The following is a 6,955-nucleotide window of genomic DNA, read 5'->3' as shown; positions in this document are numbered from 1 at the left end:
CTCAGACACTCATTAGCTCTGTGACCCTGAGTAAGTCACTTATCTTAGCTTGCCTTGGTTTCCTCATCTGTAAAGTGAGCTGGAGAAGGAAATGGCAAGCCACTCTAGGATCTTTGCTAAGAAAACCCCATGAACAGTACTAAAATGATGAAAGAGGTGGCACCAGAAGATCAGAGGTTGCTACTGGGGAAGAGTAGGGGGCAAAGCCAAGTAACTCCAGTACTGATGAAGTGTCTGGCCAAAGCTGAAAGGCAATTCAGCTACAGATATGTCTGGTGATGGAAGGATTGTCTGAAGCTTTAAAGATGAATAGTTGTGTGTGTTTAGTTGTTTCAGCTGGGTCCAGTTCTTTCTGACCCCATTGGGGTTTTCTTGGCAAAGATACTGGAGTGGTTTACCATTTCCTTCTCCAGCTTATGTTACGAATGAGGAAACAAGCATGGTTAAGTGATGTGCCCAGAGTCACACAGCTAGTAAGTGTCTAAGACCAGGTTTGAACTCAAGACAATGAGTCTTCCTGATTCCAGGCTGTGCACTCTATCCTACTAGCTGCTCCCTGCCAATACAATATGGCATAGAAACCTGGAATGTAGGATCCATGACCCAAGACAAATAGGATGTGGTCAAACAGGGGATGGAACATCTTGGGTGTCAGTGAACTGAAATGGATGGGAGCATGAACTTGGACTGAGTTCGGGAGATAGTGGAGGAGAGAAGGACCTGATGCTGTAGTACATGAGGTCATGAAGAGTTGGGTACGACTGAACCAATGAACAGCAACAGGAGTAATTTATGTAGAGCTTACTATGTGCCAGGCACTGTGCTTGATGGATCGAGATCAGGTATCCGAATATCCCACCCTTCCTCCCAGTACAGGAATCTCCCCATGATATCTGTAACAGGGGTAGCCCAGACTCTGATGTATAACAGCAAGGCATAACAGATGGTTCAAAATCAAAGGCTTTGGGTTCGAATTTCAGCCCGCCGCCTTGCTATCTATGTGACCCTTGGCAAGTCACCCACCCATTCTAGAACCCAGTTTTTTAATATTTAAAATAAGCAGATTGGACTAGATATCTAGGTCCTTCTAACTCCAATTGCTGACTTAGGGGCACGACCTAGGGGCACAAACTGTCACTCATTAACTATGTGGTTTTGAGCAAATCACTTTCACTCTGTTGGCCCCGCCTTCCTCATCTGTAAAGCCAGGGGGTGGGATCTCTCAGGTCCTTTCCAGATCTAGGTCCATTAACCTGTGATAGGAAGCTCACTTTTCCATTTAACTGTGAGCTCCTTGGGAGCAGGGACTGTTTTTTACCTTTCTTTATGTCCCCAGTCCTCAGCACAGTGTCTGACAAATAGTAGGCATTTAATAAATTCTTATTGACTTGACTGCTTTGTGAGGCAGACCACAGCATGGTGGGATGACTAGCTGTCCAAGGTAGAAATGGTAGAAAATTGTTCCTCTTTTCGAGTTCTCTGGGTTCTCAACACCCACTGGGCTCCCAGCAGATGCTCTGTAAGCCTGAACAAATCAATGAACGTAACCTCTTAGAGGAGATGGTAAGAGAGAGAAGTTAGCCAGCACACTAAACACAGACATTCACATGCCTTTAACTCAGCTCCCAATCAAGTTGGGCAGGGGTGGGGCAGTTCTGTGTTGCATGCTAACACATGAGCCCATATCAGAATAGTAGAGAGAATGCTGACATATCACTTAGGGGAGGGGCAGAGTTGATTGGAGAGCCTTGGAGGTGAGAGATATTCTTGGAGAGAGGATGCAAGTGATTCTAGATCTTAAAGTGGACCAGTAGAAGTATCTGGAGGGACAGAGACAGACTTTGGAAGACAAACATAGAGGAATTCAATACAATCAGTACCTGATTTCCAACTTGTCTCCTTAGAGATTATGGGGAAATTTCCTATTGGGTGAGATTAGGGTTCCTTTCTCTCTTAGTTGAGCAAGATCTTATCTCATTACCATTTAATGAACTCATAAGCTCATGTATTTTCTGTTACATAAAGTATTCTATTATATATACCATAAAATGTACTTTCTTCTTTATTCTTATGTGCATATATATATATATATTCTAATATATTGGAATAAAGAAGAAAATACAAGAGTGTATTTTTTAGACTTCTGTTTTTTTTCTTTTTTGACTTTTTATTTCCATTTTAATCTATTTGGATAAATATGTTTATTATTTGTGATAGTTTTTTGAGTAGCTAGCATTTGATATTAAGGGCCCAACCCAGTGGATGTAAACCTCTAAGGGACAGCAATAAAGGATGTTATTGAATGTAAAATTAATGTCCCTCAATCTCTCTTGGTGCTGATGAACCTGGTGAACATCCCCCATTCAGGAAGCCCAACTGGGGATTTCTGGTGATCTTTGGTTGTTCTCACTATAGTTAAAATTAGTTAATGACTGTCTCCATGCCCAGGCAAACCGTGGAGTGGGGGTGAGATGGGAAATACAAAGGAATAACCATATGGACAGATTGTAGTCCAGCCCTCACTACCAAGAAGTGAGGTAAGCACCAACCTCACAAAGAAGGTAATTAAAGAGGGGCCAAGGTTCCCTATATACTCAGGGACAAAGACATTATGAGCAGAAGTAGAGTTGCTATGGTAGACAAGCAAAGACAATGGGGTAGGGGGACAAAAGGCCAAGACTTCAAAGAAGACTATAAGGAGTCTTGCATGTGTTAAGTCCACCTGTCAATCTAAGAGGATGCTGGCCAAGAAAAGAGGCAAGCATTTTGAACTGGGAAGAAATGAGAAGATGAAAGACCAAATGATCCTGTTCTGAGCTTCTTCCCTAGTTGTTTTCATGATAAAAATGAAGCATTGGTATTATATTATTTACATTCCTGCGTCTCACATTTGCTGTGTTGGGGTGAGGGGATGCTTGAGGAAAATGAGACCTATAATAAGAGAAATTGGTTCCATGTAGGAAAAGGGCATGAATACTTGATGTAGCTAAGGATGGAACTTTGTGCTTCATACAAATGTGTACCAACCAATCTTAGCTCAAAGTCTTCTGCCATTCAGGAAGCCCAACTGGGGATTTCTGGTGATCTTTGGTTGTTCTCACTATAGTTAAAATTAGTTAATGACTGTCTCCATGCCCAGGCAAACCGTGGAGTGAGGGTGAGATGGGAAATACAAAGGAATAACCATATGGACAGATTGTAGTCCAGCCCTTATATATGGAGCCGTCTCTGGCATTCAGCAAATCAGTAGTGAATTCATCACCTTGGGGGTGGGAAGACTTGCCCTATTTCAGATAATTATATTAATGTGGTGACTGCTTCCCAGGAGTATTTGACTTAAATGGTGCTTTATGGAGAATTGCTTAATAGAGATTAAAATGCCTGGTAATGCCAACAAGCATTTATTAAGCACTCACTGTGTCACATAGAATATACATGAGTAAGTGGTCATTTAAGTGATGGTCCATTAATTGAGACATCTGATGATGTTCATTATGATATAAGGGGTCATGGGAAAGACAGTAGTTTAAAAAAAAGATGACTTGTAATAAACTTGACTGGAAATCACTGACATTGATATTACAGTGATTTGGGGCATGCATAGACCACCCAAGACAGAGTTATCCAAGACATTTGGGACCTATTCCTGGGAAACAGGATTGACACTGACACAGGTTTAGACAGTCTGGATCAGCTCATCCTGTGGCTGAGTATCCTCTTTCCATTGGCTGTCCCATCGAACCTTTTAGCAGGCTGATCTAGTCACAGAGTGCCTAATACTGTGCATGGTGCTTCCTAAAGGTTTGAATTGAATTAAAGAAAACCATTACCCTAGACCAGCAATATGGAGTGGGACAGATCGATATCACTCTACTTGGGTACCCCATGATGATGCTCTTGCTCCTTCTCAATCACCACTGAAGTGAAGCAAGGCTGTGTGCTTGTTCCCATGCTTTTTAGCATGATGTTTTCAGTGATGTTGTCAGATGCCTTCAAAAAGGATGAAAAAAGCATCAAGGTCAGCTACCGCATTGTCGAAGGCATGGATTGTCCCAGAGTATCTGCACACCCTGACATTGATATAACTCTGGTGATGCTGTGATGCCTTAGAGTTATTCTATTTTGCTTAGTTCCAGATGGTCAACCCAGGAGTGGTGGGTGGAAGAGGCAAATTTTGTTTTAATGTGAAAAAAACAGCCACTCGAAAGAAGCCCCAGGGGCTAATGGCTCCCTTCACCCCACCTCCCAATGATTCAAGCAGAGGCCATGTGACCACTTGTTAGGCATATTATAATTGATCATTTAGTCAATAAGTATTTATTAAGCACCGACAGTGTACCAGGCACTGAGCTAAGTGCTGGGGATACAAAAAGAGGCAAAAGGCATCCCTTGCCCTCAAGGAGCTTACAGTCTAATGGAGGGGATAATGTGCAAACAAATATATAAAAACAAGCTACATACAAGATAAAAAGGAAACAATTAAAAGAGGGAAAACATTGGAATTCGGAGGAGTTGGGAAAGGTTTCCTGCTGGGGCTTAAAGGGAGCCAGTGACATCCAGAGTTGGAGATAAAGAGCAAGACCATTACAGACACTGGAGAAAATCCTTGGCACTGAGAGATGGAATATCTTATTCCTGGATTAGCAAAGAGGCCACTGTCATTATATCAAGGAATAAGTGATGAGGAGAAAGGTGTAAGAAGTGTAGAAATGTAGGAGAGGGTTAATTGGAGGAATTAGGAAGCCCCTGGAGTTTATAGAATGGGTGGATGGGTGTGACATGATCGGACCTGCATTTTAGGAAAATCACTTTAGGGGCTGAATGAAGGATGGATTGGAGTATTTATGGAGAAACTGGAGAGACCTCCCAGCAGTTAGTCCAAGGGTGAGGTGATGAGGGCCTGCATCAAGATGGTAACAGTGTCAGAGGAGAGAAGGTTGCAAAGGGGAAGTCAACAGATTTCTCAAAAGATTGGATGTGGAGGGAGGGAGACTTAGTGAGAGATACCTAGGTTGTGAACCTGAGGGACTGAGAGGATGGTAGTACCCTCAACTTCCCTAATAGGGAGGTTTGGAAGTATTCCCAAAGGAGGCTAGAGACAAGTGGAATACCAAAGCACAAAGTCAGGTGGACATCTCTATTTCATAACTGTCCTTCTCATTGAAGGCTAGAGATTAGGCAGAATACAGCACAGCAGGAGTTGGAATACAGAAAAGCAGAAGAAAATTTACCTGAACTGATGTAGATGAAGTAAGCAGAGCCAAGAAAACTACATATGCAATGGTTACAATAACGTAAATGGAAACAATATTTCAATTAAAAAAAAAACAGACAATCAAAACTGAATGCTGAAATACCATAATGATCAAGTTTGGCTCCAAGGTAAAAAAAAAAAAAGACATCTCTTCCTCCCTTTGCAGAGGTGGGAACCTACAAGTAGGAAACATTGTATTTAAAGTAAAAGTTTTTTGATAAGTTGGTTAGTTTTGCTAAACTGTTTTCCAACCTTTTTAAAAAAAAGTCTTTGTTAGAAGAGGTGGTTCTCTGTGAGTGGGGGTCAGGATACATTGGGAAAGGGAGGTCACAGAAAAACAAAAGATAGTCATAAAAAAAGTCCTTTAAAAAAGTTCTATTCCTCCCTTCTGGAAAGCAATTTGGAATTTTAGCCCAGCAGTCACTAAGCTATGCAGGTTCTTTGACTAATCCATATGACTCCTAGGCATTTGCCCCACCTATTGGCAAGGAGGTAATGGGGCGGAGGTGTTCAGTGAATGTGACACACATTTTGGGACACAGTCATTGTGTGACTTTGTTTTGCTGGGCAAAATCAATTTGTTAAAAAGAGGGTCATTCAAAGTATGGGAATTAGTGTGTAGAGATAATGATAACAAAAAAAGGGAAAAGGATGTCCATGGAATGCTCAAAAATATGCTGAAGGGGGCAGAAGGAAGTATAGATGGAAGGACAGCATCGGTGCTAGCACATTGATTTTATTGTCCATTCAAACCAAAACCTAGGCGGCATAAGTTCATGTTTCATATACAACTCCCTTTTTCTCTTCTCTGTATATTGAAAAGTTCACATTAGGTTATGTCTGACAAGCCCATCACCAAAAAGATAGGAAAAACAAGCTCTAAAGTCATCGGGCCAGTATTGGTGACTGAAAGAACCCTGCCCACACTTCTCCAATTTCTTTCTTATCTAAGTCATTCCAGGAAGTTCTATTAAAGGGGTATGTACAGTCAAGACACCATGTAATCTTGCTTCCATTGGCTAGAATTTCCTTCTCCTCTAGTCCCAAGGTCTATGGTCCCACACTTATCCTGGATTCCTTACTCCCATGCCAGGGTGCTGCTGGAATCTCACTCATTCCAGTGTAAATTCCCTCTTCCTCTTCATCACACCTCAGGTTTCCCAAGGCCATGGGAATCAGGCAGCTGGAAGCCACTGGAGAAGGCATTAACCCTCTACCCCTGCCTGGAGAAACTATTGTTCCTTGGTGTCAGAAAGAAGACACTGCTTGTATTAGCTCCTGAAGCCCTGCACCTCATACCCCAAACCCCTTTGCCCATCATTAACACATGTGCTCTGACTTTCACTCTCCCCATCTTTGTCTCAATTGCCTTCTCTTAATCCTCTGCTCAAGTCTACTTCCCTTTGCCCCCCTCCTTATACAGGTCCTATCATTGCCAGGTCAGACATTTGATCCCATATCCCTGATAATCTGGTAAGTGAATGATGAAAGGCCTGGAAAAGGAGAGTCAGTCACTCCTTACACTGAGGTCATTCCCTTCCCAGAGACCAGAACGAGTCATCTCACCTCAGGAAGGCAGCTAGGTTGGAGGGAAATGAAAGCAGACATTTATTCCTGAACAATTATGAAAGGGAAAGGCCTTTCCCTCTTAACCCCAGCTACCACCAGATTCTGCCCAGCTCCCAGTCACCAGCCCAGGAA

Source organism: Petaurus breviceps, unplaced genomic scaffold, assembly GCF_028583685.1.
Source record: "Petaurus breviceps papuanus isolate PSGF00001 unplaced genomic scaffold, PetGlider_PUasm1.0 139, whole genome shotgun sequence".
NCBI lineage: Eukaryota > Metazoa > Chordata > Mammalia > Diprotodontia > Petauridae > Petaurus > Petaurus breviceps.
This window is presented reverse-complemented; position numbering follows the sequence as displayed.